General features: G+C 39.2%; 1 long non-coding RNA gene across 1 annotated transcript in view; it reads right to left on the reverse strand.

Annotated features, from left to right (window-relative positions):
• Positions 1-307: 307 nt before the first annotated feature.
• The window catches only part of LOC132382475 (uncharacterized), a 41,417-nt gene continuing 25,249 nt past the window's right edge, over positions 308-16,475 (reverse strand). Inside the window, exons 3-4 of the long non-coding RNA XR_009508344.1 lie at positions 2,789-2,913; positions 308-1,236 (exon numbers count right to left, since the gene is read on the reverse strand). This is a non-coding gene — a long non-coding RNA (uncharacterized LOC132382475). The remainder of the gene's footprint in view (positions 1,237-2,788; positions 2,914-16,475) is intronic.

Raw genomic sequence — 16,475 nt, forward strand, 5'->3', positions numbered from 1 at the left:
TGGGCAACATCCTTGTAAACCTTCTCTGCACTCTTTCAACCTTATTAATATCCTTCCTGTAATTTGGTCACCAAAACTGCACATAATACACCAAATTTGGCCCCACCAATGCCTCCTACAACCTCACCATAACAATCCAACTCCTATACTAAATACTTTGACTTATAAAGGCCAATGTACCAATGAATGGTGGACCTCAATTTTGAAAGGATACTATGATTTTACAAATATCAAAGTCAAAGTAAATTTATTATCAAAATATGTATATGTTACTATACGTTAACTTAAGATACAAAGTTTTGCAGTCATTTACAGGAAGAAAACAAATACAATAGAATGTTTTAAAAAACTATACATAAACAGACAAACACTGGAAAACACAACTGGAAAAGGCGGCAAATGGTAATGAAGATAATACTGAAAACTTGAGTTGTAAAAAATCCCTTCAAGTGAGTCTGTAGATCATGGAATCAGTTCAGACTAGTGGTGAATGAAGTTATCCACATTGGTTCAGGAGCCTGATGGTTATAGGATAATTGTTCTTGAACGTGGTAGTGTGGGTCCCAGGGTTTCTGTACCTCCTACTCAATGGTAAGAAAGAAGAGAGATGTGAGGAGAGGGCATGGCCTAGATGGGGGAGGTTTTGATGATGGATGCCATTTTCTTGCTGTGGCCCTCCATGAAAATGGTGTGTGTGTGTGTGTGTGTGTGTGTGTGTGTGTGTGTGTGTGTGTGTGTGTGTGTGTGTGTGTGTGTGTGTGTGTGTGTGTGTGTGTGTGTGTTGGGGGAGGGGATGCTTTGCTTGTCATGGACTGGGTGGAATGGCCTACATTCATTTATTTCTGCAGTTTCATTTGTTCCTGAGCACTGGTGTTTCCATTCCAGGCAGTGCTGCAACTAGTTGGAATGTTCTACACTGTGCCCCTACAGAAGACTGTCAAGTTTCTGGTGACATGCCAATTCTATGCAAACTTTTAAGGAAGTAGAGGTACTGTCATATCTTCTTTGTGATGACACTTACGTGCTGGTCCCAGCACGGATCCTTTGATATGTTGTCATCAAGTAATTTAAATCCACTGACCGTCTCCACCTTTGTTCCCTTAATGAGGACTGGTTCATGGAATTCAGGGTTCTTCCTTCTGTAGTTGGTTTTGCGGATGCTGAGTGAGAGATGGTTGTTCTGTCACCACTCAACCAGATTTTCAATCTCCCTCCAGGCATGCTGTATTATACCTGCTGGATTTAGTTTGATACTATTAAGAAAACTCCAAGTGCACAGATGATAGGTGAGAGCATAGCTAATACTGATCACTGCTTTGTTTATTGCATGAGGATTTTAAAATCACAGTACCACAAGTAGACGAAGAAAATTGCAACAATCAAAAATGATCAAAATAATCCCCATACCAAATACACTAACTGCGAAGAAGAAAAAAAACATTCTCATTATCCAGAGGTCAACCAGAGCCCAGCGACGTGTCTTTCATGGTGTCAAAGGTTTTCTGAAACTCTCTGCTCTATCCTTTGTGCAAAGGCTGATAACCATGAACTTCCTGTATGAACTGTTTGTAAAATATTTGACAGTAATTCACATCAAGTAGAACTGGTGAATGGAGCACACAGATAGCAGCAAGGATAAAGTGATAACACATCTCTGCAACAGATGCCCCTTTTTATAGCTATAAGCAGATCTTAAAGTTGCAGGTGGCTGGGCTTACATCACGCCTGTAGAGGGCTGTAATAGCTTCCTCAGAGGTCTAGTTTTATTCTGTATTTAATCATCTAAGGTTATATGAAAGAACATCTATGAAAGAACTGCATGATAAGAGCCATAACTGAAAAGAGGGAAGAAAAAGACAGCCATTAGGTTTTCACTCTGTGACCTTTTTTATTAACGTTTGAAACTGTAGCCAGCAGATGCACACACCCTTTTTAACAGCTGAGATAACTGCCTTCAGTTATTAGTTACAACTGGTAATAAAGCTGCAAGGGAGAACTGCCTTTCTGCAGAGTTAAAGGGCTAGCTTCTCTTTTGATCTAAGTCTATATTTGAAAACAAATTAAAATTGAAAGGTCTTTAGCAGCTTTCCAGAAGATGAATGGACACAGATTCCTGAAAATACGACACAGCCCATCCCAATGTCCACCATAGCTGAGCTTAAATAGCAATAGAGTTTAGTCTTTAAAGCTAACACCCTAAGTGGAGGATGGTAATTTTGAAGGAAATTTGAACTTTTATATTTTGCGAAGCAGTGAACTTAACCAGCAATCATTAAATGGTGATCTTTTATTTATTTTATTTTTTATTTACTTACATACAGTATGGAACAGACCTTTCTGGCCCTTCAAGCAGCTCTGCCCAGCAATCCCCTGATTTTAATCCTAGCCAAATCATGGGACAATTTGCAATGACCAATTCGCCTACCAACCGCCACATCTTTGGACCGTGGGAGGAAACCAGAGCACTTTGGAGGAAACCCACACAGTCACAGGGAAAACATACAAACTCCTTACAGGTAGCACGCGAATTGAACCCGGGTTGCTGGTACTCTGAATGACTGTGCTAACCACTGAACTACCATGCTGTCCATGCCACCATTTACATAATTTTGTATATCGACATATAAATATATCTATATACATCATTATAAATATATATGAAGTGAAATGACCAATTTAACAACTTGCTAATTAGTCGATCGAATTGACTATTTCTGTTAGACATACAGCACCTAATGTATGAAGCAGGTGGAATATAAGAATGGCAGTAAATTAATTATTATATTACCTTTTTAAGTATACAATCTTCATTCTTCACCTTCCTGCTTTCTCCAAAATTTCCAAGCAGCAGATATCAACAACTACAAGGGATGGACATTGTAGTTAAGTTTGATCTTGCCAGTTTCTAATTCTCTGTGGATACAATTTAGGATGTTGGGCAAAATCTGGGAATAAAATCTCTAGTGTATAACAACACAATTCAAAACTGAGCCACAATTTAAGAAGGGGAATCTAATTCTTCTAGTTGTAAGAACATTTGAATTCAGAATGTATATAATGAACAAAGGTAAAGACTAACATATTTTCAGCTGAAACAAGAATAAATATTTAAGTTATACTCAGGTCAGAAATGAGATTGAATTGTGCTGGTAATGCAAAATATGCGTGTGCCAATATTATACACAAAAGGTATTTGAGAAAAATACTATATTATGAAAGAATGAATATGGATTATTCACATCTTCTAAGGGACCTGAAATATTCATATTATTGCATTAAATTTGTAGCAACATGTGACTCTCTGCTAGACTGCTGCATTCTGAGCACAGGCAAGATCAATTTTAGTCTAAATGCTTAGTTCAAGCCTTTTAAGAGAAATTCAGGAATAGCAGCTGCCTTCAATGTATATCATTTCAATAGGATGATGGATCATGATGACGGCAATAACCATTGTTGTGATAACATAATAATTGGAGACCCATAATAAATCAATAGTAAACCACAGCTTAAAAAGTGCAATCAGTTTTTCCGCTATATTATCAGTTATCACTCTAAGATAAAAGGTTACTTGAGTTTAATTGTGAGATTGTGCAACAATTCAGAGGCAAACTAAAGCAACATGATAATATTTTAAAAAATCAGCAGGTTGGACATTTTTGAATGATGAAGTAGATTTTGCTGAAGAATCTTCCTTGTTGAATTCTGCTTCATCCGTAGTTTCAATTATTTGGCAGTGTTTTCATTGGGAGACGACAGGGGTTACGCAAAGCATTGACTCATTCCGCAGCTCCATTGCTCCAAGCTTTACATGGATAGAGACAAATCAATATCACAGCCTAAAAATGCTCAGTTGATAGAGTGGTACCATTCAGTATTTGAACAACATGGAAGTGCAGGAGCATGAGAATAACCAGGGGATTTGAACCAACTGCATGCCTTTTTGTAAGGACTGCTTAAGACTTGATGAACTTACTTAATTCTTTCTTAACTAAGTGATCATGTGTTAAATGTGTGTTATGTGTACGACTGTGCTTTACACCCCATATGGAGAATCGTGGTGTAGTTTGGCAGTGTACATGTACTTAGTTAAATGACAATAAACTTGACTTGACTTGACTTGAATGGTCTCTCTCAATCTCAGGAGCTTTCTTTTCCTGGAATATTACTTGATAACATCTGCTCATTTCCATGATGTAAAAATTGGGGGTAGACATGGGAAGACGTATTGGGTGTAAAAATTGCTTGCGGCATGAAGATCAGGCCACATTTTGACTCAAACACTCATTGGCTGTCTCAATGTCTTGGTTTAGAAAAGTCCAAGAGTAATTGATATCCATCAAAAGGACTACAATTATCTATCACTTCTCTCAGTTAGTAGACAAATAGTCAATTAGTCATAATCATTATCTGGGGACACTTGGAAAGAAATTAGTAATGATAGAATGAGAAGGATAGAAACTCACTATGGAGAACATTAAAACATCTATAGTTCCTCAAGAATAAGAAAAGTATTTCCACCTTATTCTTTCTAATTCTTTTTCACTGAGATTAGTTTTGATCACATGGTTCATCATTTACTATAGATCAAATCTGGTTATCATGTCCCCTCTCATCTATCTGTTGTTTTCTCTCCTTCACTCCTATAGAAATAAATATCCAGATGTGAGTTATTATTCACTTTTGGAATTCATCCCATTCAAGCCAATATTACGAATTTCTGAAGTACAATATACTGATATATCCATATGGTTCAATGAAGACCAGCAATTGAGGATGAATTTCTAGGCAAGAGTTCATAACATTCTTATTGAGTTGTGTGATTGTTGGAAGTGAGATTTTGGGGTCAATCACAAGATCCACGCTAACTTCAGATGCATGTTTCCATCATAAAGAATGTCAGCATTAAATCTCATTATTAAAACGAATGGTTCTCTTTTGCATGAGATCAGTGCCCTGGCCGTTATTATTGTAGCTAGTAATTTATTCCAATTGTAGGTCATTCTCTATAGAGAAAAGTTTGTCCTAAATCTGCCTTTGCCAATCCTGAACCACTGGCCCTCATCTTGACATCTTGGCATACTTCCAAGGATGCCAATCATCCAGGCTCTAAACAATAGGCTCACAGAGAAGTCTAGATACCACATCACCTCGGCATTAAATTCTTTCAGTTGGCCATAGAGCCAGCTACAGATTTTCTGATCCCTGCTGCAAGTTGGCCCAGCATTCTTTGGCATTATCTTCCCTAATTAAATGCCTTAACAGAAATGGGAAGCTGGCATAATCACAGGTCAATTGGGATTGGCCCAATTTGCAGTATTATCTATTTCCCCAAAGGGGGTTAACTTCATCTCCTAGGAGAAATATTTATCTAAACTCAGTCAAATCCCAGACATGGAGATCACATTTGGCAGTTGTGTGAGGCAGAAGGAAAATAAACGTAAGATTTTTTTTTAAATCTGGAAGTATTTTGTAATTCAGAAGTTAGATTTGATTTCTGAAGTCTAGAAAGGTTTATTTTGAAGAATTGGTAAATCATTTTATTATAAAATAAATTATTTTATTCTGCCTTTCTACTTTAAAGCTAACATGTGGGCCAGAACAAGTCCTTAACCCTGAGTGAACACATAAGCTCCTCCCCAATTTACATCATTGTTTCACAGAGAACATCCCTCACAGACTCTAATCTAAGTGAGTAACCACAGGGTCAAATTTTCGTTATGACAATGACTAATAAAATGCATGGGAATCAATTAGTTTAATTAAATCTCTGACTATTTAAAACAGTGTCGGCTGCAAAGTTGAATAATGAGGAAGGGATGCTCTCTGGCCTTATCTGTCTTAATGCAACACAAAAAAAATTTCTGCAGTGACTTTTTTTTACACTTTGTCTGTGTTAAGGGACTCTTGAGAACACTTGAAGCAATTATGGGTCTTAAATTAAAGCCTTTAAAAAAGAAGGGGCAGAGACTCTATTGCTCTTGTGCTGAAGAAATAGGAGTCCTTTGGCTTCCTACAACTAATCCAACACTCATGGACATGATTATCTCATCCTGTGCCAAGGTTTAAACCTGAATAGTTGGTATGTCTTAATTTAAATAAATCCCTTCATAATTATTCAAAGTAAGACATGGTCAAAGGGGTGCTTAGTGCACAGTTGGAATATCCAGCACCTTTTGTCTTGGGAGGAGAGTTGCAGACTTTTAGCTGGTTAGTGAAGGCTATACAATGTATGTTGAAAACAACATTTAATGTGATACACAGATAAGCCATTCAGTTCTTAGTTACACAGTGTGAAATCCAGGTGGAATGTTTAAAAATTGTTATGCCTGTGGAAATCTTCACAGGCAGGAGGAAATAAAAATGTTGGATCAGTGGAGGAAACCACCCAGTAACTTCTCTTTGAAAAATATCTGTGCTTCTCAAGTCAAAGTGATTACACGCTTGAAAGATTTGAGGGTGAGATGATTTCACTGTCACAGATGCCGAGCTCAATGAAAGAGACTGCTGACAAGACATGTGGGTGCAAAGAAACAACCAGCTTTAACCACTACAGAAAACTTTTTCATGTAGGCAGGAGTCTATATGAAGGTGACTGGAACTTTCAATTAGAAGTGTAACAGCTATTCAGAGGGCTTTTGTTAGGGGACTATAATCCATTAAAATCTTTTACAGCAATCAAACAGCACCACAACAGGCAATGAAACTGTATTGAAAATCAGGGCGACTTGTAAACATCAAAATGTATTAAAGTAATTGCATTTAGCTTCTACTCTAAACATAATAAGGCAAAGCCAATCTACTTCGGTTTACCTCAAATTTCTGGATGGACAATGAACCCATCATGTACACTACCTCACTTTTTTTACTCTCTTTTGCAGTACTTATTTAACTTAATTTTAATTTATATTTCATATTGTAATTTATAGTTGCTTTTTATTATGTATTGCATGGCTCTGCTGCTGGAAACCAACAACTTTCATGACATATGCCAGTGATATTAAAACTGATTCTGATACTTTATCTTGGCACATTTTATTTTCCTTGCCTGAAGAACTGTTATCCAATAACATTTTAATATCAACTCCTTTGGCTTAATTTTACAATATAAGTTTTACCAGAGTGTTTAATCAGTACAGGGAAATCTATAGATAATTAATTGTTAATTAATATGTCTCAGCATGCTTTAAAAGGACCATTGCTTCTGAGGAATTAGACAGACATTCTGATGATTACTAATTTATTGGGAATTGCCTGTTAAGAGAATGATGTTTATCAGCAATTGCTACAATTTTGTTAGCTTAATTTCTTTCCTCTTCTCTCTCCTCCCACTTGCTTAATTCCCTTCATCCACACTAACCTCCTCAGTAGGGAGGGTGGGACAGTTCAGCCCACTGACATCTCCAGGGATGCCAAGATTTGCAGTTGAGTGGAACAGGAATGAATCCCTCCCTCCCCCACAGAACAGCCTGAAACCGCCACACTCTCCCTCTATAGAAAAGCAAAGTGCAAATGTCACTCGAAACTGGAATCTGACCCAAGATCTCTTCAACTGCAACTACCAGCACTGTGTGATCCTAATACAAATGGTGGAGTAAGGGAATATCAAGTGCACTGCACTGCTGCTGTAAAGGCTGGAAAATATCTGCCTGAAACAGAACCAGAAATTGAAGGCAGAAATCAAACTTTCATTATCCAGAATAGTGGGAATATTATGTGCTCACTCTCTCATTCAAAGGAATGGAAAATAATAGAAGCAGTCTGTACCAAAACTTACTTTTTGTTTCTGAAACCTTATTTCTTGTTCTAAGAAGCAAGAGCTAGGGGAAAAAAATGTGTGTAGTTATAGCCAGACAAACTGAACTCAATGCCAGAGCCAGGCCAAGCAACTTCTATTCTCGCAGTATATGAAACTATTGATAATTTTTTTTCTCTTAAATATTATATTTAAATGACATTGTAAAGAAACTTTTTAAAATTGCAACAGGCCTTTCCAGCCTAATGAACCCTCACTGTCTATTATACCCATGTGACCAATTAACCTGCTAACACATACACCTTTTGGACGTGGGAGGAAACCAAAGCATGCGGAGGAAATCCATACGATCATGGGGGAAATGTATAAACTCCTTGCAGAAAGTGACAGGAACTTCCATGATAACTTTTGCTGGGCATTTAATTCATCCCACGTTTGCATTCTAGATATACGTAAAGTTTGAGTATTAGAGCATCACCTTCAGCTATGAATGCTCTTACATCTGTTCTCAAAGCATTTGTCTTTTTACCTGTTTCTCTGCTCCTTGAAGTATTTCCCTAAGCTCACCTCATTGACCGGTTCACCCATGAAAGCAGTGAGAGAAAACAGGAAACTACAGGCCAGCTAACACACATCAGCTATTGAGAGAAAGAGGTGTCACTCACAATTAGGGAAGCGATACAACGTATACTCAGAAAAGAGCATGATGTGATTGGTCCAATCAACTTGGCCTTACGAAAGAGAATTTATGTTTCATAGATTTATTAGAGTTTGTTGTGGATATTTGTAACAGAGTGGGTTTCTAAATTTAGATACTTGGAAAACAGTCAATGAGATAGCACATTAAAAGTTGTTACACAAGATCAGGTTAGGAGTAATATATTAGCATGGATATGGAGTTGTTAGCATATAGCAGGGATAAATATTCTTATTTTGGCAGGGTACAAGTAGTGGGGTGTCACAAGAGTTGGGTCTGTGCTTCTTACAATCACCATTACTGTCAATGTTATTAAACAGGCTAATGGGTGGGAAACCCAGCTGTGAGGGGGCAAGGACTTTCACACAGATACAGTACAGACGGACTTATAGAGGGAGCACAAAGTTGTCAGATACAGTATAGCATGAGCAAGTGTGAGGTTATTTTCTTTGGTAGAAATAATAACAACTTCAACATGAAAATGATATGCAATTGTGATAAACCCACGATAGATTTTCAACATATGAATGTTTTTTTTTTAAAAATTCAGTTACTGCAACTTCACTTTGAGGAATCCCAAACCAGATGAAGTTTTCCACTGCTCTTTGGTGGGGTTTCTTCCCATCCCCTTTGTCTTGTTCCTCCTGATCCATTATTCTCTGCTTTTATTTATGATATATATGTTGGTGTTTTGAAATTTCTAGAGCATCCTTATAGTTCAGAGTTTCCCAACATGGGGTCAATGGACCCGTTGCTCAGTGGTATTGGTCCATGGCATAAAACAGGTGGGGAACACCTGTTACAGATAAATGACAGAAAGTTAGGGCGCAGGTCCAGTAAGCCATTTGGAAGATAAGTGGCATGTTTGCCTTCAAGTCAGAGGGATTGCAGTATGGGAGCAGAGATGCCAGAAACTGGATTTCACCTATTTTCCTTGTGTAATAGTGGCATATAGGCCTGAAAAATAATTTTCTTATACCCTGTGTGGACAGTGCCTGCTTGCTTTGGTCAATTGGAATGTGAGACTATTGGTATTGAAAAGTAGTTGTCTATTGTGCCTAGCGCTCCTGATGCGGCCTCCTCAACTCATCGTAAACTGGGGGACCACTTTGTTAAGCACCTTCCCCCCAACCACCACAAGCAGAACTTCCCAGTGGCAAAACTCTTCAATTCCAATTCCCTTTCCCATTCTGCATGTCAGTCCATGGCCTCTCTTGTGCGAAGATGAGGACACCCTCAGCATGGAGAAGCAACACTTCATATTCCATCTGGGCAGCCTTCAACCTGACGGCATGAAATTAGATTTTTCCTTCTGGTAAAAAAATGCCACTCTCCCCCCCCCCACTGCTCCGTTCACACTCCGACGTTTTACCCTTTCTCACCGGCCTATCACATCCACCTGGACCCCTTCTCCTTCCCTTTAACATAAGAGAGATAGGAGCAGGAGTAGGCCAATCGGCCCCTCAAGCCTGCTCCACCATTCAACAAGATCATGGCTGATCCAACCTTAACTGTAGTTTTCACCGAATCCCACAAGGCAACAGTGCCAACCAACAGGACACTATGCCGCCCATTTTATTTTATTATTCATCCCGCCCAAACCCATGTGATCACCCGGGGGAAAGAAAAAAACGATTTGCCAATTGAGGAGAAAAAATCTGGAAAATTCCTCTCCGACCCATCCAGGCTATCGAAAACTGGTCCAGGAGATCACATGGCCGATCTAAACCTAGCCTCATGTCCACTTACCTGCTCACTCACTGTATCCCCTAATGCCATTTTTATCCAGGAAAATGTCTATCTCCGTTTTGAATTTATTGAGTGTAGTAGCTTCCACAGCTCTCTGGGGCAGTAAATTCCACAGCCCCACTACCCTCTGAGTGAAGAAATTTCTCCGCATCTCAGTCCTGGAATGGCATCCCCTTATTTTAAGATTATGCCCCCTAGTCCTAGTTTCACCCATCATTGGGAACATTCTCCCCGCATCCACCCGATCAAGCCCCTTCACAATCTTATATGTTTCAATAAGATTGCCTCTCATTCTTCGGAACTCCAATGAGGAAAGTCCCAATCTACTCAACCTCTCATCATACATCAACCCACCCATCCCCGGAATTAACCTAGTGAACTTTCTCTGCACTGCCTCGAGAGCCAGTATGTCCTTTCTTAAATATGGACACCAGAACTGCATGCAGTACTCCAGGTGCGGTCTCACCAATACCCGGTACAACTGCAGTAAGACTTCCCTGTTCTTATACTCCATCCCCCTAGCAATAAAAGCCAGCATTCCATTGGCCTTCTTGACCACCTGCTGCACTTGCATACTAACTTTTTGTGTTTCTTGCACCAGGACCCCCAGATCCCTTTGCACAGAAGCACTTTCCAGTTTCTCTCCATTTAGATAATAACTTGCTTTATTATTTTTCCTGCCAAAGTGCAAGACCTCACACTTGTCAGTATTATATTTCATCTGCCAAATGTCTGCCCAATCACTCAGCCTATCTATGTCCCCCTGCAGAGTTTCAATGTCCTCCGCACTCATTACACTCCCTCCCATCTTTGTGTCATCAGCAAACTTCGATACGTTGCACTTAGACCCTTTCTCCAAATCATTAATATAGATTAAAAAGAGTTGGGGTCCCAACACCAATCCCTGCGGAGCACCACTAGTCACCAACTGCCAGTCTGAGAATAAACCATTTATCCCAACTCTCTGTTTTCTGTTAGAAAGCCAATCCTCCACCCATGCCAGAATATTATTCCCAATCCCATGATTTTTTACTTTAAGTAATAATCTTTGGTGTGGCACCTTGTCAAATGCCTTTTGGAAGTCCAAATACACCGCATCCACTGGTTCCCCTTTATCTACCCTATATGTTACGTCCTCAAAGAACTCCAACAAATTTGTCAAACATGACTTCCCTTTTGTAAAGCCATGCTGACTTTGTCCTATTAAGCCATGTTTATCCAAATGCCCTGTTACTGTTTCCTTGATTATCGATTCCAACATTTTGCCAACCACAGATGTTAGGCTAACTGGCCTATAATTCCCAGCCTTCTGTCTATTGCCCTTTTTAAATAAAGGAGTTACATTAGCATTTTCCCAATCTGCCAGGACCATTGCCGAGTCCAGCGAGTTTTGAAAAATTATCACCAATGCATCCACAATCCCGAACGCCACTTCCCTTAAGACCCTAGGATGCAAGTCATCCGGTCCAGGGGATTTATCCACCTTCAGTCCCATTAATTTATCAAGTACCATTTCCTTGGTGATTTGAATCATAGTTAGCTTCTCTCCCCCTAGAGCCCCCTGTTTATCCAGTGTTGGGATATTTTGAGTGTCCTCTACTGTAAAAACTGATACAAAATATTTGTTCAGCATTTCCGTCATCTCCATGTCCCCTACCATTAATTTCCCGGTCTCATCTTCTAGGGGAACAACATTTACTTTAGCCACCCTTTTTCTTTTTATGTAACTATAAAAACTCTTACTATCTGCTTTTATGTTTTTCCCCAATTTACTTTCATAATCTATCTTCCCCTTCTTAATCAATCTTTTTGTTATTTGCTGCTGATCTTTAAAAGCTTCTCGATCTTCAATCTTCCCACTAGATTTAGCTACCTTATATAACTTTCTTTTTAGTCGTATACTTTGCTTTATTTCTTTACTTAGTCACGGATAACTACTTTTTCTTTTACACCCTTTTTTCTTCAGTGGAATATATTTTTCTTGATAGTTGTAAAATAACTCCTTTAATATACACCACTGATCAAGTACTGATCTACCCTTTAATCTATTTTCCCAATCCATCTTAAGCAATTCCGCTCTCATACCATCATAGTCTCCTTTATTTAAGCTCAGTACGCTTGTTTGAGATCCAACCCTCTCATCCTCTAATTGAATGTGGTATTCGACCACGTTATGGTCACTCATTCCAAGGGGATCCTTTACTAGGACATTTTTTATTCGTCCTGTCTCATTACACAGGACCAGATCTAAGACTGCTTGCCCCCTTGTCGGCTCAGTAACGTATTGTTCGAGGAACCCCTCCCGAATACACTCAATAAACTCTTCTTCAAGGCTGCCGTGTCCGACTTGATTAGTCCAGTCAATATGAAAGTTAGATTCCCCCATAATTATAGCTGTTCCCTTATTACAAGCCCCAACTATTTCCTGATTTATGCTCCAACCAACTGAGTTACAGCTGTTTGGAGGCCTATAGACTACTCCCACCTCTGCTTTTTTCCCTTTACTATTTCTTATTTCTACCCAAATTGTTTTGTTATCCTGATCCTTTGAGCCAATATCATTTCGCTTTATTGCAGTGATTTCTTTCTTTATTAACATAGCCACCCCACCTCCTTTTCCTTCTTGCCTGTCTCTCCTAATTGTCTAATACCCTTGTATGTTTAATTCCCAGTCCTGGTCTCCTGCAGCCATGTTTCCGTAATTGCTACAATATCATAACCATACGTAATTATTTGTACCGTCAACTCATCAATTTTATTCTTAATACTACGTGCATTCAAATAAAGGACTTTCAAATATGTTTGACACTTATTTCCTACCTTTTCCTTTTGTACAACTTTACGCTTATCTCTGTACATTCTTCCCCTCCTGACACACTCTGTCTTTTTATTCCTTCACTTTTACCTATATCCATTACCTTCTCTATTGTCTTTTTAATTATTTGCTCTCTAGAATCCTCCCCCCCCCCCCACTAGTTAGTTTAAAGACCTCTCTGCAGCCCTTCTTCTATGGTCCTCTCTCCTCACCTAACGGATTCGTTTTTCTCCAGCCCTTGACCTTTCCCACCCACATGGCCTCACTTATCACCTTCCAGCTAGTTTGCTTCCCTTCCACAAACCCCTCCCAACCTTTTTATTCGGGCATCTTTTCTTTTCCTTCCCAGTCCTGAAGAATTTGTTGGAGTGTACTAAAGGATGGTTTCAGATACTGTAGATGCAGGCAGAGGAAGTACATCCTTAGGAAACTAATGCATTTCTCATAGAATGTAGAAGATTGAGAGGAAATTTGACAGTGGTGTACAGAATTATGAGGGGTGTAGATATGGTAAATGCAAGCAGGCTTTCTCCACTGAGGTTGGGAGGAACTACAACCAGAGGTCTTGGATTAAGGGTGAAAAATTGCACAGGAACATCACGGAAAACATTTTCACTCAGAGTGTCATGAGAGTGTTCAATGAGCTGCCAACACAAGTGGTGCATGTGAGCTCAATTAAGAGCAGTTTAGATAGGTATATGAATGGTTGAGGTATTTATGGCTATGGTCCCAGAGCAGGTCAATGGGAGGAGGCAGTTTAAATGGTTTGGCATGGACTAGAAGGGCCAAAAGGCCTGTTTCTATGGCTCTATGCGTTCTGGTACATGGGTGGCTCTGCTTCTATAGGAACATATCTCTTATTGGGTTACAGTTGTTAACAGGAGGAAGGGAACTAGAATGTAGGCTTTATTTGCAGGATCCATTTCTAAGTGACACTAGTCGCATAAAATGTTTGAGAGTCGTGTCTCCCTTGGGAGAAAAACATCACCTGCACTTCCTAGAAACATGGCATTGAGCTCAAGGAAGTCCTTACAATGTCCTTCGGTGACCTACACTCTAAGGAAGAGGAAAGCTTTCCTGTTTGATGACAAGATCTGGTTTAGTTTGGGAAGTCTTTATGGTGAGTGCCGTCAATGACAGCCAGACTCATGGAGTTTGGTGACACTGACAAGCTGCAGTGCCAGAGCTATATCCTTCTCCTCGGTGAAATCAATGATAAATGTGAAAACCATGAGAAATATTCCCTGCAAGTATAATGTTTGCACGACCCCTCTGTTCCTCCAACGGACTGGAGGAAGGAGGTGAGCAGGGGAGAGTTTAGAGGAGATGTGAGGGGCAGGTATTTTACACGGGAATGGTAGGTGCCTGGAATGCGCTGCCAGGGGCAGTGGTGGAAGCTGATCTGATAATGGAGTTTAAGAACCATTTAGACATGTAGGGAATTGAGGGGTGTGACATATGCAAGCAGATGGGAATAGTTCGATTTGCCATCATGGGCATCAGAGGCATTATGGGCTGAGAAGCTCATACCTGTGCTGTTCTATATGGCTTTCTATGATCTATTACCAGCAACCACAAATTTGTTAAAAGGCAGAACATAGCCACATCCAGTCAATAATTGTGATCTCAAAGTAAATGGCTGGCTGGAGGAGACATTATAAGCTTTCCATCCTCCATAATGAGGCAACCCAGCATGATTTGCAATCCATTTCTTATTTCTTATTGTTCTTATGTGCATCAGTGTCAAACTTTGTCTGTAAGCTTCCATGCCAACTCCTTTGTCTCATTTTAATATCTTATGGGTGCTTTATAACTGAAGATTGAATTTTTCAGTTTTAACTGATTAAAACTCAAAACAGCCCCTGAAGCCTACTTGGAAAAGTGTTTTTTTTTCTTCTTGCTAATAAAGTCGTGCATTGACAATAACTGCTACCCAAGCAGAAATACACTTTCATGCGTGTTTGAGAATGCTGGAATAGTTTTCAACGCTATTTGTTTGCAGGACGCTCAGCTCAGGGGTGTGATGATAATGGCCTGAGAGAGTACAGTAAATTTAAATGTGACTTGGTTTTGCATGTGGCGTAATCATTATTGATTTCTGTTTAGTCTCTTCTTATAGAGACAGAAAATTGTTTTATCTTCTAACAGGAGTTTTTTTAATAATCAAAAATAGTTCTATTTTTATGAATGTTAATATAAAAGAACAAAAGATACATCCCTGAACTGAAATAAAACTAACCAAAATATTTTTCTTCTAAATACAGTGGAATCCGGTTAATTAGGCATCAGTTTATTAGGGCAGACACTTATTTGGGACAATGCTTAAAAAACAAAATCTAATCGAGAAAACAGTTTATTTGGGATAAGATGCTGCTTAATTGGGGCAAGAAACTGTTTCCAAATTGATTCTAACTAGCATCAGTCATGTGCACTTGCATGGCTGTTAGACACTATTCTATGCTTCAAGTGAATAGTCTGTAAATAGCATTAACATTGGCATGAAAATTAAATTCTCCAACCTCCGGTAATTCCCTCCCTCTCCCTTCCCCCATCCCAGTTTCACTCTGCCTCCTCCTCCAGCTGCCTATAACCTCTCTAATGACTCTGCCTTCTTCTACTACACATAGTGCTTTCCCCTTACATTCCTTCTTCACCTCTCCTGCCTATCCCCTCCCTGCTTCAAATCTTCATCTTCCACCCCACTCCTTGATCTTTCCTCTTGCTGGTTTTTCACCTGGCACATTCCACCCTCCCCCCACCTTCTTTATAGGCCCCCTGCCCCCTCCCTCTTCAGTCCTGATGAAGGGCCTCAGCCCGAAACGTTGACTGTTTGTTTCCACGGATGCTGCCTGACCTGCTGAGTTCCTCCAGCTTATTGTATGTGTAAATAGCATCAGTTGTGTGTGTTTGTCTTCAAAAAGCAGTGATTTTTGTCACAGAAGGTTGGTAAGAAATAATCTATAATGCAATTCAGAACTGTTTTGCTCACTGCGGTTTCAAGCATTTAAGATTGGAGATATTTAAAATGGCTGGGAATGAAAATGAAACAATTTCTCTACTTCATCAAATTAGGAAATATGAAGAACTTGAAGGTATCAACAATTGTTTTGAATGATACAATTAAAATGAAGATTTGAAGATTGCAATCATTGACAAGATTACATGAAGGCAGTCTTTTATCTGCACAAGGTCTGCATTGATTTTGTTCAGTTACAGTCAAAAGAATGTGATGTGGATGAACTCTTCATTTGATAAGTATTAGGAAATAATACACAATTTTGTGGTACTGCAGTAATATTGGTAAGTGTTTCGTTTGTTTTGTATTTCATTTAAGTACATAATTTGTTACACAGTTTACCCTTTTTATACCTTTTTAATTATTTCCATGAAACTTTGGCTAATTGGGGCAGATGTTTAATTGGGCCTAAATGTACCAGTTCGGGTGTATCCCAATTAACTAG

The sequence above is a fragment of the Hypanus sabinus genome, chromosome 28 (assembly GCF_030144855.1).
Source record: "Hypanus sabinus isolate sHypSab1 chromosome 28, sHypSab1.hap1, whole genome shotgun sequence".
Lineage (NCBI taxonomy): Eukaryota > Metazoa > Chordata > Chondrichthyes > Myliobatiformes > Dasyatidae > Hypanus > Hypanus sabinus.